This window comes from Alosa pseudoharengus, unplaced genomic scaffold, assembly GCF_046254945.1.
Source record: "Alosa pseudoharengus isolate Yale_2024_CS ecotype anadromous, Long Island Sound unplaced genomic scaffold, YU_APseudo_1.1 YU_APseudo_1.1_scf_22, whole genome shotgun sequence".
Classification (NCBI taxonomy): Eukaryota; Metazoa; Chordata; class Actinopteri; order Clupeiformes; family Clupeidae; genus Alosa; species Alosa pseudoharengus.
Genome location: NW_027468680.1, coordinates 14,717,410 through 14,732,923, shown reverse-complemented (window position 1 = coordinate 14,732,923; position 15,514 = coordinate 14,717,410). Strand labels below are relative to the sequence as shown.

The following is a 15,514-nucleotide window of genomic DNA, read 5'->3' as shown; positions in this document are numbered from 1 at the left end:
CCTATATGACCGCCGCTTCGCTGCGCGGCGGTCATAATTACTAAAGAACAAACTTACTCACTAAGCAAAACAGGTTTACAGAGATCATTCTCTCAAATGGGCCACACAAGGCCACTGGACATGCTGAGCTTTCCTCCAGTATTGTAGGGTACAGTCAACATTATCATTATCATCACACAAGTAATTACACAGAATTTCAAAGCTACACAAACAAAAGGGGCTAAATCGGTGCAGCATTGGGAGTAATGCGGCGCAAGGCTTACTCCACAGGCATGAGTTTGTTTGTGTTGCTCAGTCTAATGCAGTCTCAAGGCTTTCTCAAAGACTCATCAGGGTTAGGGTTCAAACCTCTGGTTGCCGAAAAACAAGCTGCTGACGTCAAAAAGGACACATGGCAGGGCATGGCTTTGACCCAGTTATGGCTAAATTTGGAGGAGGGTTAACACAGGACCAGGACAGTAATATCCTTATGAAAGATATTTCCACTCCAAGAAACTGTCGCCTTGCCAACCATAGCAAACTTCAACAAAGCACGGCCAAGCGAGTTAGTCACACAGAGCTCCACGCTACTCACACTCACTCACACTCATGAGAACACACCAGCTAGGCTTCAAAACATTGTCACCCAGACCACACATACTCAACATGGAACATGGTCACCAAAACCACACAAAACACCTCCAAACCACTTACAGCAGATTAGATCAATAAAGAGGAGGGGGAGCTAGAGGCTGAAGAAAGTGTCAGGAAAATGTGCTAGTTTACATAAAATGGAGGGAGACCAACCCACCACTCTCTGTCTCAGTCTGTCTGCTGTAAACCTCACAGCTCATCTCAGTTCTCCCTCTCTCTCTCTCTCACTCAAACACTCACTCACACACACACACACACACACACACATGGTCCCAGCAGCTGGCATATGCTGACTCAGGGAAAACATCAGTGAAGAATCAATAATCTCACCTGGATCAATGAACAAATTAAACATAACAAACGGTGTGAATTTGTGAAAACAAGCCACAACTTTGACTGGAATGAGTTCAGATATAGATGAGAAGGCATATGGAGCTATGAAGGGATCAGTGAAGGCCAGATTCTTATTATCTCTGGTGAAGAGCTCCTGGGTAAGACTGTGGTCTTGTGAAGAGAGAGTTAAGGAGGATAATCACTTAGGTTACTGGGTCACTTGAAACTTAAGGTCAATTGAAAAAGGGATCAAAGAGAAGATCGAAGATCAGTAGTCTCCTGTATGATTCAGCATGTTCCCTCTGTGTATGAGCTTTTAAAAGAGAAATCCAGCGACTTTTCACATAGATCTCCATTTCCCGTGGTCACCAAGTACTGTCGGTACGAAAAAAAAGAACACAATCGCTACACTCTGGCATGTACATGGGAGCTCACAGACATGTAGATGCCCCATTGATGTAGCCCTTAGCTTGAATATTTACTTTTTTTGTTTCAACGTTTTCTTAAATGAAACAAGTCAACAAGTAATTGAGAGTCAAGTCAACTGTCAGACTCTGTAGAAGACTTATTTGATCACTTTAATGCAAAAATGGCAAACATTATGGATGACATTGCTCCATTACAATTCAAGAAAGTTAAGGACAAACAGAAAGCACCATGGAGGCAAAATCCAGCAGTTAAACTTCTAAAAAGAGAGTGTAGGAAGACTGAAAGAAAATGGCGTAAATACAAACTTCAGATCCACTATGAAATCCATAAAGAGATGCTCCGCACATTTAACTCTGAAATATGCAAAGCAAGACAGTCCTTTTTTTCTAACATTATCAATAGAAGTTCAAATAACACTCGTATTCTATTTTCAACTGTTGATAAGTTAACTAATCCCCCCTCACAATTAGCGCCTGAACTTCTCTCAACTAATAAATGCAATGAGTTTTCATCTTTTTTTAAAGGTAAAATTGACAAAATCAGACTCAACATATCTGCTCAATTACAAATTCAACAACCTGAACTTCCAGCAACAAACATAGGGAAACTAAACTTGATGTCAGAGTTCAGCTTGATAGACTACGAAACACTTGAAAAAACGGTACAGAATCTCAGCTCTTCCACATGTGTCTTAGACACTCTGCCTACCAATTTCTTCAAAACTGTTTTTCATCTCATAGCGGCGGATGTCCTTCAAATTGTAAATGTATCACTGCTGTCTGGCACTTTTCCTAAGTCACTGAAAACAGCTGTTGTAAAGCCACTTCTCAAGAAGAATAACCTGGATGCCTCCATGCTAAACAATTACAGGCCCATATCCAATCTACCTTTTATTGGCAAAATTATTGAAAAAGTAGTCTTTAATCAATTAACCACCTTCCTAACATCAAATGGGTATTTTGATTACTTTCAGTCTGGTTTTCGGGCAAGTCACAGCACTGAAACAGCTCTCATTAAAGTTTCCAATGACATATGCCTCAACACAGATTCAGGTAAAACATCAGTCCTAGTGCTACATTAGTGCAGCATTTGACACTGTTGATCACAATATTTTACTACACAGACTAGAACACTGGGTTGGAATAACATGCATAGTTATCAGCTGGCTAAAATCATACAAGAAAGGAGCTTTTTTGTTGCCATCGGAAACTGTATCTCAACACCAACGTCCTTGACCTGTGGTGTTCCCCAGGGGTCGATCTTGGGGCCACTATTATTCAACCTCTATATGCTCCCACTTGGACAAATCATCCAAAATAATTTGATTTCATATCATAGCTATGCAGATGACACACAAATTTACTTAGCTCTGTCACCAAATGACTATGGTCCTCTTGAATCTATGTGTCAGTGTATAGAACAAATCAACACCTGGATGTCTCAAAATTTTCTTCAGCTGAACAGAGAAAAAACTGAAGTAATTATATTTGGTAAAAAGGAAGAAAGACTTAGGGTTGCCACTCTCCTTGACACAAAAGGGTTGAAGGCAAAGGATACAGTTACAAATCTTGGTGTATTAATTGACAGTGATCTAAATTTCAACAGCCACATGAAAGCGATAACTAAATCAGCTTTTTACCACCTCAAAAATATTGCCAAACTCAGAGGGCTGATGTCAAAATATGACTTAGAAAAACTCATTCATGCATTTATCCCCAGCAGGGTTGATTACTGCAATGGACTGTTCACAGGCCTTCCTAAAAAGACTATTAAACAGCTTCAGGTGATACAAAATGCAGCAGCTAGGATTTTAACAAAAACTAAAAGAACTGACCACATTACTCCAATTCTTAAGTCCTTGCACTGGCTTCCAGTAAGTCACAGAATTGACTTTAAAGCACTATTGCTTGTTTATAAATCAGTAAATGGAGCAGGACCTAAATATCTGTCAGACATGCTTTAGCAGTACACACCTTCTCGTCCTCTGAGGTCCCAGGTGAAAAACCTGCTAGTAAAACCTACTGTTAGCACTAAACATGGTGAAGCAGCTTTTAGCTGCTATGCAGCTCAGCTGTGGAACCAACTTTCGGATGACATCAAAAAGGCCCCAACTGTAGCCAGTTTTAAATCTAGACTTAAGACCAAACTGTTCTCAGATGCTTTCTGCTAACTGTGCCGAGTTACAAATTCTGAATCTGCCTTGATAATTATACTACCTTGTCTTTTATTACTTTTTTACTACTTTTGCCTTTTTTTTTAAATTATTTTACCTTGTGTTTTATGTTTTCTTTTTATTATGATCTTTACCTTTTAACTATTCTTTGACTATATTGCCTTTCTATGCTTTTATTTGTTATTATTGTTTGGTTTTGTTTATGTAAAGCACATTGAATGACCTCTGTGTATGAAATGCGCTATATAAATAAACTTGACTTGACTTGACTTGAAATGAGAAAGAATGTTTTCTTGGTGTTCACGTTCACCCCAGCCTACCCTGTTCAGAGATAGAGAGAGGGAGGGGGGGGGTCCCCTTGGGCTTGTTATTTGTGGAACCATTTCAATACAACATGATATAATCGAGATTTCACAGTGGGGAATGAAAGTCATTTGGTAGGCCCCTCCAGCTTTGCTTCTTCATACAAAAGGACTTACAGCAGTCATGCAGGACATATTGAGAGAATCACTCATGATGACAAATCTGAAGGAAAGGATGTGACACTCAAGCCCCTGAAAAACTCAATAACCATGTTAAAATCAAACGCCTCACCCATTTTGCTCACAGCAGGTTGGTCCTAATCCCATCTGGGATTACAGGGCCTCACCTTCGGTAGATGCTCAGGCAGGCCACAGCTGGTTTTAGTTGGGGAGCAATCTTGGCAAAACTCAAGGTTCATGGTACAAGTAAGTGGCTAGGCACGTCAGTTTCTCATGCATCTCTCTCTATGACCATCTATAACGGTCCATACAGCAGTGTTACAAAGGCCTTACTGAAGGGAGACTTCGGTCTAACAACAACCTAGGGTCTATTGTCTTGGCTACGGAGACTTCATGACTGGAAGAAGAACAAGGTAATGCACTAACTGCAAAAACAGTTATTTTTTATACCCTTTCTTTACATTGACAAAGGTGTGTAATAGATCCACATAGTAGCTAGATGTATGACCTTACCCATAATAGCATAGATGCATGGGCGGATTATGAACTTTCAGGCCCCTGGGCCCAGATGTATTAAGGGCCCCCCATCAATTGTCGTATATGTGGAATGGGGGGCTTGGGGGTCCTCCCCCAGAAATGTTTTAATTAGTTTGATGTAATTTCCTGTATTCTGGTGCATTTTGGGGATGGCCAATACTAAATTCAATCAGATTCATAGACTACATACTGATTTGTTGATATTGAGGCAATGATTCCACGCAAAGGCTTGGGCTTCAGGGCCCCCTGACCCCTTGGGCCCCTGGCCCTGGGCCCGGAAGGCCCGTGCAGTAATCCATCCCTGCATAGATGTATGCTCTTCTGTCTGTGACTGAAGCATTGGAGTAGTTAAGTCTTTTGCTCAGTCATCAGTATTAATTCTACTAGACTTATCTGCAGCCTTAGATATTGTAAGCCATGACATTCTCCTTTCTACACTATCTGAACTGGGAATTTCTGGGAAAGCTCTTAACTGGTTTGAATCCTACCTTAAAGGGCGCTCCTTCAGTGTACCTTGGCAGGGACAGGTATCAAAGTCTCATGACCTCAACACAGGTGTGCCTCAGGGATCAGTATTAGGGCCCCTACTTTATTTACACCACTTCCTTGGCTGAGACCATTTGCTCTCATGGATTGAACTATCACTGCTATGCAGACAATACTCAACTTTACCTGTCTTTCCCACCTTTCCCAGGACTCTCATTGGATTTCTGCATGCCTTAAGGATATTTCAGTCTGGATGAAAGATCGGCATCTTCAGCTTATGGTGTTTCCAGCTAAAACAACTATTCTCCAACAGATTAACATCCAGCTTGACTCATCTTCATTGACCCCAATTAGATCGGCACGTAACTTGGGCGTCATAATTGATGACTGATTTAACTTCTCTGAGCATGTAGCCTCAATTGCAAAAAACCTTGGCGGTGTGTTCTTTACAACATTAGGAAGACCAGACCTTATCTGACAAAAGATAACAAATAACGTCTTGTACAGGCCATGGTTATCTCCAAATTGGACTATTGTAATTCACTGTTATCTGGCCTGCCTGCTTGTGTAAGATCATTACTGATTCAGAATGCTGCGTTCGCTTTCTGCGCATAGAAAAACTCGGTATTAGTGCTTTCTCTGTACATCCGGCCCGCTGTGCTTTGTCATATTGCGTGGTATTTCTAAGCTGTCAATTCATTACGTAAACAGCGCTCATCATCGCCCATCCCCGCCCCCTCTACAACGCTAATTGCGTGCCCACAGCTGAACCACAAGCGCAGCTGAATGAATTAACCGATTGCGACATTAAAAAGAATCACATTTTAAGATGTCAACGAGCAGAGACATACAGAAAAGGCCTAGTAGTTCTACTAATCCACTTCAAAAAATACTTGAACATTTACTGCACGTACACTAGGGCTATAATACCCTAATCTAGCAGATTGGGAAGTGTATGTCGTGAAAGTGAAAATACGATATTAGAAAGGCAAACAAAAGCTTGTGCTTATACTCCCACTTTCCCTAACCCTCCTATGAATGGATATACATGACACGGAAAGCGCAAATAGCCATTCTCAGCTCCCACGACAGGTAGTCTGCGCTTTTTCCTCAGTGCGCCCTGTTTGTACATACCTCGCCATGTTTTTATGCGCACGTTGCGAATAAAATACGCCTGAAGTGGGCACAAAAACGTTAGTACATCTGGCCCTGAATGTATGCAAAATCCCGATGTAAATGGAAAAGTGATTTCCAAGACTCAAAAGTGCTTATCCCAAGGAGAAGTACAAACCTTTATATTTAACTACATAGAAAACATTATGAAATGCATCCACACATATCAGTAGCCTTTTAACTGTGTTAAAACTGCAAGCCTTCCTCTCTCAAGAACATCTTAGTGACAGGAACTCAATTAGACCTACACACCTACAATGTATTGACATCAAAGATACGTATAATAGTTTAGCTCACAGGCGGGATGTGACTTAAATGCCCCCCTTGCCCAAGTCAGCTACCTTTTAACTTTTGTATTGCTTTTATTGTAAGTCGCTTTGGACAAAAGCGTCTGCTAACACTCTCTGACACTGTGATCAGCAGCACCGGAGCGCCACAGGGAACTGTGCTCTCTCCAGTCCTGTTCACCCTGTACACATCTGACTTCTGCTACAACACTGAGTCATGCCACATGCAGAAGTTTTCTGACAATACTGCAATTGTGGGGTGTATCAGGAACGGGCACGAGGAGGAGTACAGGAGCCTGGTCGAGGACTTTGTGCAATGGTGAAAACTCAATCATCTCCAACTCAACACTTCAAAGACCAAGGAGATGGTGGTGGATTTCCGCAGGTCTAAGCCCACCCTGCTACCAGTCTCCATTGATGGGGTCAATGTCGAGGTGGTAAGCACCTACAAGTACCTGGGTCTCCACCTGGACAATAAACTGGACTGGTCAGCCAACACTGATGCACTCTACAAGAAAGGGCAGAGCAGGCTGTACTTCCTGAGGAGGCTGCGCTCCTTCAATGTGTGCAGCAAGCTCCTCAGGATGTTCTACCAGTCTGTTGTTGCCAGCGTCCTCTTCTATGCAGTGGTATGCTGGGGAGGAAGCACAAAGAAGAAGGATGCGGGGCGACTTGACAGGCTGGTAAGGAAAGCTGGCTGTAGTGGGAGCTGAACTGGAGTGCATCACTTCAATATCTGACAAAAGGACCCTTAACAAACTGATCAACATCTTGGACAATGAGTTTCATCCACTCCACAACACTATTGTTAAGCAGAAGAGCCTGATCAGCTGGAGACTTCGCTCACTGCCTTGCACAACAGACAGACTGAGGAAGTCATTCGTCCCCAGGGCCATTGAACTGTTCAATGCTTCACTTAAGGGAAGAGGAGAAATAGACTTCTCCGCATAGTCTGTCTGCCTCTTCACCACCTCCATGTCTTGAACTGTCTGTCCACTAGCCACTTTTTACCACTGTCTTCTGCCTCACATCACCATGACACTCATTCACACAGAGCACCTTACCTTACCTTACCTTACGCACAGAGAATCACAGGCTCAGTCCCTGCCTCAGTCATTGCAGGCACATCTTGATTGATTAATCACCCACTATGTGGATACTGTTTTTTTAGAATTGATTTAGATTAAATGTTATTTAGTATAATTTGTATTTTAGTATATTTAGTATTTAGTATTTAGTATATATTTATATGTTTTTTTATATTATATACTTTTAATTACTTTCTGCTGTTAGTGAATGTGTGTGTGTGTGTTGTCTGTATGCTACTGTGACCTTGCATTTCCCCTGGGGATCAATAAAGTATTTATCTATCTATCTATCTATCTATCTATCTATCTATCTAAATCATATAACCATAACCATAACCATATAATGAATTTTGAGCCATGTTAATGGCATAAAGGAGTGATTTACTTTAACGTATTGAAGCTGCCCCAATAAAGGCTATACGTTTTGGTCCCAAACAGCATTACATAACTTGAGGCCCTCCATTTCAGTCCAAGTGAAAAGAATTCCCATGAATTCCTCAAGTACCAAGAAGTAAAGGTTCATCACAAAACCATTTGCCACATGCCACATTTCTGGTGGCATCAGAGCATTTTTATTGGTCCTCGGATATAAAACAACGGGACTTTTATGACTTTGAAAGATTTTCTTAGATGATGTCGTTGTTGTTGTTTGTGGGACGTGACAGCCATGGAGCTGTGGCTGTCCCGGAGGGCATAAGAGCCCTGCTGAGTCAGCACGTCTCCCGCCCCGAAAGCCGATGAGTGGACTTCCTCTGGGGTGAAGGACAGTAGGCAGCAGGAGCGCGTTTCCTGCGCTGGGAAGGGGGATGTCGGATGTTGCCGCCGTGCGGCTCGCTCAACACACAGCAGATTTTCTGACACCAGAAGCCATCTGCTGCCCTCAGAAAACAGATTCCTCCAGCCTCATCCACTTATTTAGAGCAACTGACAAACTTGACAAAGTGTGAATGGTTTGTGGGTGGAGGGCACTGCGGTATAGACAATTATATCATGTTGTTGGTTGGATTTGGTGTTATATCCGGCGGTGTATATCTTTTTGTACACTCTGAGCAGAAGTGGTGGACTTAGGTATGTTTAGAAGAACAGTTAGAGATAGCTCCAAGCATACCTGCAGGTCTTCAAACACTGGGCTTCTTGTAGAGAAGCTGTCAAGAGGCATTTCTACGTGTTATCTTTTCAGTAACAGCAGTTTGCAGCTTATGCAGGTTACACAGCATGGGTTGATCTGCTAGTGCCTTACTATAATATCCTATACTCAGACAGCAAGTCAGTGGCTCCAAATTTATCTATGGAAAAGTTTTTTTGGTGATCCCATCAAATTTAAACTAGAACCATAAAATGTGAAAGAAATGTCTGGCTTTTGGGGGAATTGCTACTATAGAGTTGATTTAGTAGAATCCCTCAGATTCAGTCAGGTAAAAGTGGCTGATTATGAGTCTTAGGGAGCATGCAGTATCTTCACTAGCTTCATCAATTTCTCATAAATGGTTATATGACAAAATTTCATCATATGAAGCATAACATTTCAAATAACTTGTGACAGCACTGTAATTACGTAGGCACGATGAGCCAGCCTTCCTGCAAAATGTTATGAAATAGGCTCTAGACGTTGTGTCATGTGGGGATATGATTCAGGCTCCCCTCATCCCTGCCTTGACGACCCTGGTCTTTCCAGCTGAGCATCTGAGTTTAAAGGGATATTCCACCATTTGGGGAATTACGCTTATACTGTATCTGTTCCATGTCAAATCAGCCTAGAAAATCGCCACGTTCCATTTTCTGTAAGTCCTACACTTCACACTTTCTAACTTGAGAAGAGACAAGTTTTAAATAGGAAAATTACCGGAAATCTTAGTCAATTTTAAGCGTGATGCTAGCAGGCGAGATGCTAATGGTCTAATCCGATTCAATGATCTATGCTAGGCTGGAGCTAAAAGTGGTATCGCCAGACTCACAGAACGGCTGGATGAACTGGAGAAAGGTAAAAATCAATTGTTTAACTCGAGGGGAGGTGGAAATTAGCGTAATTCCTCAAATGGTGGAATATCCCTTTAAGTTATGATCATCTTAAAATGACATTGTGATCTTTGAGAAGACACTGTCTTTAACAACATAAGATTGTTTAGAATTTGAATAAAAATGGAGAATACAGCAGAAATGAGCTGGACTGTACAGTAGGTCCTAATGCTGCAGACACAGCCTTGAGGCGAGACACACAATTAGGAAATAGGACCAGTCGGAGAAATCAGATCTATCTATAGGGAATATCCAAAAATAAACGACTCCGTTCTCTCATATTGGGACTTATATAAATAACTTATCAGTACCAACACTCCACACCATGGGAAATAGCCGATCCAGTTGTGTAAACATCAACCAGTGACTTCTGGCAGACTCGAACTCTACTTAAGTTCCATACACACACAAATACTCCTCCCCCCTCTCACTCGCTCGTGCAGTACTGTATTTCTCTTCTCCACCCCCAGGAAAATAAATTAGGCTGCTCGGAAATTACCAGTACAGGAAATTATTTCGTTTGTTGGTCATCTAGGACCTACTTGTTGGAAAAGCACTAAATCCTGACTTAACCAATGCTAAGATACACACTGTCTTGTACAGGAGTCACATATAATTATGAAGTTACAAGAGTGCTCCTATCTACAGCATGCCGTTCTGTAGCAAAGGTGTAACACATCATGGAAAACTTATTCTCGAGCCCTAGACAACAACTCTGTGAAAACATTATATGGCACAGGGCCGGAGGACTTGAAACAGCCCTGGTGTATTTTTAGGGAATGTTTTAAGCATGGACCTCATTAGCAGGCCCCAAGAGGCAGGCCTGCAGCTCATTTCAACTCCATTTAAACTTTATTTAAACCCACTTAGCCTGACCTTCCCGTCATCAAGCCCCTGCACAAACACGTCCGCACAGTACAGCTTCACTGGCACGGCTGAGGAACAGGGAGTGTGTGTGTGTTGAGTGTGTGTGTGTGTGAGAGAGAGAAAGAGAGAGAGTGTGTGTGTGTGTGTAATTCACAAATGGTAGTAAATGTTAACAGTATGAAAACACATGATCAGTGAGTCAGTGCTACATTTCTAACCACCCCTTGCTTCATGTGTTTTTAGAAGATAATGTCCTGCTGAGAAATAAGTGTTTACAAGTATGGCCTGAGTCACATTATCCCTGTGTATCTAAAGTACACACACGCAACATCAAACATCAGATTATCTGGATGTATATAATTTGCCACGTGGTAACTGTGGAATGATATCAAGATCACTGAACATGTCTGCTGTTTATTCAGGCCATTAACAGGGGCTTGGTGTCTTGTGAGCTATCTTATGCATTTTGCTGTCTCTTGGATTTATTATTTTCTGTTCTTACCATACTGTAGTGAGAGGGGCTGCAGAGGCCAGTAGGGAGATAGGCTTCGAGTGAGATGGGCTTATGAGTGCAGAGATCTCTCTGGTGTCATGGAGTTTGTCCTGCCAATGTCACCTTGACTTTGGCCTTCGAGATCACGGTCCAGTTCTCTGCAAATCTTCCTCCAGGCAATTCTGTTTGCAAAAGGGATTATGCAAAGCTAATTGAGCTAAAACACACAGATATGTGCACACACAAATCAGAATAAAGACAAATACACACACACACACACACACACACACACACACACACACACACACACACAAAACAAGCAGTTTGCTTGTCACAAAGATGTTGCAGCCATGGAAATGTCAGCAAAGAACAAACATATCTATTTGTTTAAAAAGGATCTTCCAGTGAAGCGGCCAGGCGATGAACACGTCAAAGAGATGTTTGTGTGGGCCCGAAATGGTTAAGAACCGGCCTCCGTCTGGCCCATGTGCAGAGGCGTGGAAAGCAGTCCCCGGGCAGGCCTCCTCTGCATGTTCCAGAGGAACTGACATAGGCCTAGAGAGGCAGAGGGTGAGAACAAATGCACATATGAGCTCACTGACACATGCAGCACTCAGAGGCGACAGACCTCAAAACATCCTGTCCCAGTTCTGTGCCACTTCAAGACGCAGGCAGGCACACCAGCACAGTGTTCATCACTCCGTGTTCATCATAGGCAAAGGCCACCAATAGTGCCCTGATGAAAGTGAACCTATATATTTATATTCTGTATCCCATATACCCATAATCTATATCCTGGATCAAACCTTAGCCTACCGGTAACACATCTTCATGACTAGGAGACAATGGGTAAATTGGATAACATGACTGACTATGACACATATTGATGTGATTCTAGACTGCATCATATTCTATGTCCATGGCCCAGATAAAATAAAATGAGGGTACCTGAGACAAGGGTGTGTGGGTGGTGTGTGGTTGTGGCAGGTGGGGGCTCTACCAGTTGAATCCTAAAATAACTGCAAAACAACGGTGTGCAAGTTGAGGAAATTTAGGGGGCTTCTGCCTTTCCACCTCAGTGTAATGCCACAGGAAATGACATCACGTCCTGCCTGCAGAAAGAGGCAGAGTTGAGCACACACAGGAAGTTGTTAGAGATTGTTTATATATTCTCTTGAAGATAATCCCAGTCTGGCTACCGTTACCTTTCCCCTTTATGGAATATTTCTCCCTTTCAGGGGACAGAAGTTAAGTCTGCCAGTGATAGATACTGACTTCATTATTCAGTGTTTAGATCCAAACTGCAGTGAAAGTTTGTCATTACAGCCCATATGGTTTGAGATAAGCACTCTAAGGGCCCAAGTTTGACAGTGATAAATCCTGGCGGAAACAAACTTTTATGTTATGTCTGGGCGATAAATAAAATGTTCTGCCAAGGTTTGAACTTTGGATATAAGCATGGCAACATAGTCTTCTTTGACAGGAATATTTGAATGTGCCTATCCCAAACGTACCACTGTCCAAGACTGTTCTGGCAAAGAAATATCACAGTTATTACATACAGTATCTCACAAAAGTGAGTACACCCCACACATTTCTGCAAATATTATATCTTTTTATGACAACACTGAAGAAATGACACTTTGATACAATGTAAAGTAGTGAGTGTACAGCTTGTATAACAGTGTAAATTTGCTGTCGCCTCAAAATAACTCAATGCACAGCCATTCATGTCTAAAGCGCTGGCAACGAAAGTGAGTACACCCCTAAGTTAAAATATTATAATAATATAAGTAGTGAAAATATTATAATATAATATAATTAGGCTACATGCATGTAGGAGTGTAAACAATGTTTAGCTCGTAGATTACATTATTACATTACATTAGGCCTACATTACATTTGGCTGAAGCATTTTTAAAAAAGCGACTAACATTATGGTAAACAGTTTAAGCTTTTTAAAGCAATTTTCTCAACACTTCCAGGACAATCCTGGCAAACACTGGATGAACAATGGATTTTATGGAGCGGCACCGACAAAATACAACTGAATCGTAATTTACATGGCGGCGGCAAAGTGCAATGTTGGTGTGTGGAGTTGTATTGAGAACAATGGAATCTAATGTAATTGCATGTCAAAAGCGGAGTGCACCGCACTCATGTCGGCGCTGGTGTCCACAGCGCTTTAAGCGTCATTCACCTGACTGGGAGTTCAGAACTGCGTTGTTTATTATCTCCATGACTACAGGAGGTGGACTAGGCAGAAGCCTACTAGGAAGTGTCTGTGCCAGTTTGAGGACATGAAACTGTGCATCAAAGGGTCAAAATAGTAGCAGCCAAAGAGGATCGTTAATAACAGAACAAGTGACAGTGTAAAATAAAAAAATCATTGGCGGTACACGATTAATGCGATAAAAAAATGTTTTACGGTATGCGATTAATGCGTTAACACTGACAGCCCTAAAAAATACACAATCACTGTTCTTGTTGTTTCGATTCACATATTGTAGTCTAATTACACAAAACAGATGAAGATATCCGATACATCAACCCATTCTTCAAAGTTCTGTTTGCCTCAGTCTAGGTTCAAGTTCATGAGTATGCAACCACCGAGAGACCAGTCTGCTCACTGCGGCTAATGTTTTAGAAGTATCAGGTCTTCCCCGTGTTGCTGCTGGGGATATCCCATGTTGCAACTAGTGATATGCAAATACTGCCAGTGTACTACTTGCCAGTGTATGGCAGTCAAACTTAAATCAGGTATAGTCACAAACTCTCTATGAACTTCTCCGAACTTCGAACTATTTATCCACTCTCTCTCGTTTATCCAGTGAGAGCTTTAACTTGGAAAAAAAATATTTACAGGAGTGGATGGAAATGTGTGAGGATGCGCCTGAAAGTATTAGGGCTCATTCTGAATTTAGGCTACAGCCACATAAATAGGATATTAATTAAATTATTTTACAAGACACAAGATATTAACATAATTTAAAAACATGGCTAACTCACATATTATTTATAGAAGAATAAGATGGCAGTTTGGGCTACAAACGTCAAACTGTCAAAGACATAAGATTGATCTTCCTATGTCCAACTTCGTATGAGTTGACCTATTCTAAACCGAATATTCTAAGAGCCATGTCGACTGACAAGGTAATATTACACAATTTCATACAAATAGTAGGATATTACACAATTTGCCGTAAATAAATGTGGGACTCTCCGGGGGACGGCGGAGAGTGAAGTTGCAAGGCTTGTTCTCTGTAGACGGGTAGGGTATGGATAGGAAGGCTTGCCATTCTCCCTATTACAAGTTAGTTTACAATTATAATTACTTTGAAGCTGTTATAATAAGGTAAAGAAAATTGTATAGGATACTTTTAAAGGAATTAATATAATTAAATTGAATATCTATCACTTATTTTTGGCTCAAAATCATATGGGCCTAGGTTACATGGACGAACAAAATAAGTTCGGAGCAGCAGAAGAAAGGGTGTGTTTTATTCCTTTTCTATATGTTCTATTGATTTTTATTCTATCCAGAACCACAGCAATAGAGGCATTATAATGACTACTGTAATCTCGTCTGACCCATTCGGTTCAAAGCTATAGCTTGAGAATGCTATTGGTCAGTTTTAACCAAATCTTTCACTAATTAGCATCAGCCTGGATATGCTCACCTAGTGCCTTTGATCCCATCCACACTTTACCGCACATGCACTCCCGTTATCAACGTGAGATTTTGTTCTCAAACTCGGACGTAAGTGAGGAAGTGAGAAATGAGGTTAGAAAAGTACATGGGGAGGATCTCCACTTGAAGCAGAGTTGAGCAGAACAGACCACAACAGACAATACACTGAACAGACCACAAAAGCACAGAACACAGGAATAGCACCCATATCTGATAGGATTGGAGCTTTTATGAATCAGCCAAACATCAGACAACTGGGCCACACAGTCAGAGAAGGCCCACTTGTTCCGCCTAAGCCTTTTGTGCACACAGCCTTAAATGAACCCAGCTCTAAAAATCTAGTGCTAACTGATGGTCCGCTTCACCTCTTAACACATCTATGTTGTGATAGTGACGTTAGTGAGAGCGTGGCTGCGCATTTTAAGATGAAGAGGACATGTTGTGTAACGTTGCATCGAGGCTGATGCGAGGCACTGTGATGCAATTGGCGGCGGCCTTATCTCGCCCCCATCAGAACAGAGCGAACATAAACGACATAAGACATGCGATTAGTTGTGGAAAGTACCCAGAAAGCTCCCTTGCACCACAACAAGGGGGAACTTATGGACACATACAAACAGACACACACACACACACACACACACACACACACGCTGAAGTCTAATGGCAGAGGTGACAACCACAATCCAGGTCTCGGGATTTTGAAAGCAAAACCAGACAAATGAAGGGGGATCTGGCCTAGACACTACTGGTGGCTGGTTAGAATATTGGCCAGTTGCCACACCAACTCACATCAACAGACCACATGTCCATGCCTGGATTTGAA

The 15,514-nt window shown here is 41.8% G+C and overlaps 1 protein-coding gene across 1 annotated transcript in view; it reads right to left on the bottom strand.

The window, feature by feature from the left end:
* Window positions 1–12,102, bottom strand: part of plekhh1 (pleckstrin homology domain containing, family H (with MyTH4 domain) member 1) — a 78,677-nt gene extending 66,575 nt beyond the window's left edge. The window contains exons 1-2 of the mRNA XM_076300687.1: window positions 11,946–12,102; window positions 11,007–11,552 (exon numbers count right to left, since the gene is read on the bottom strand). The gene's annotated coding sequence lies outside the window, so the exon portion shown is untranslated. The remainder of the gene's footprint in view (window positions 1–11,006; window positions 11,553–11,945) is intronic.
* Between the last annotated feature and the right edge of the window lie 3,412 nt (window positions 12,103–15,514).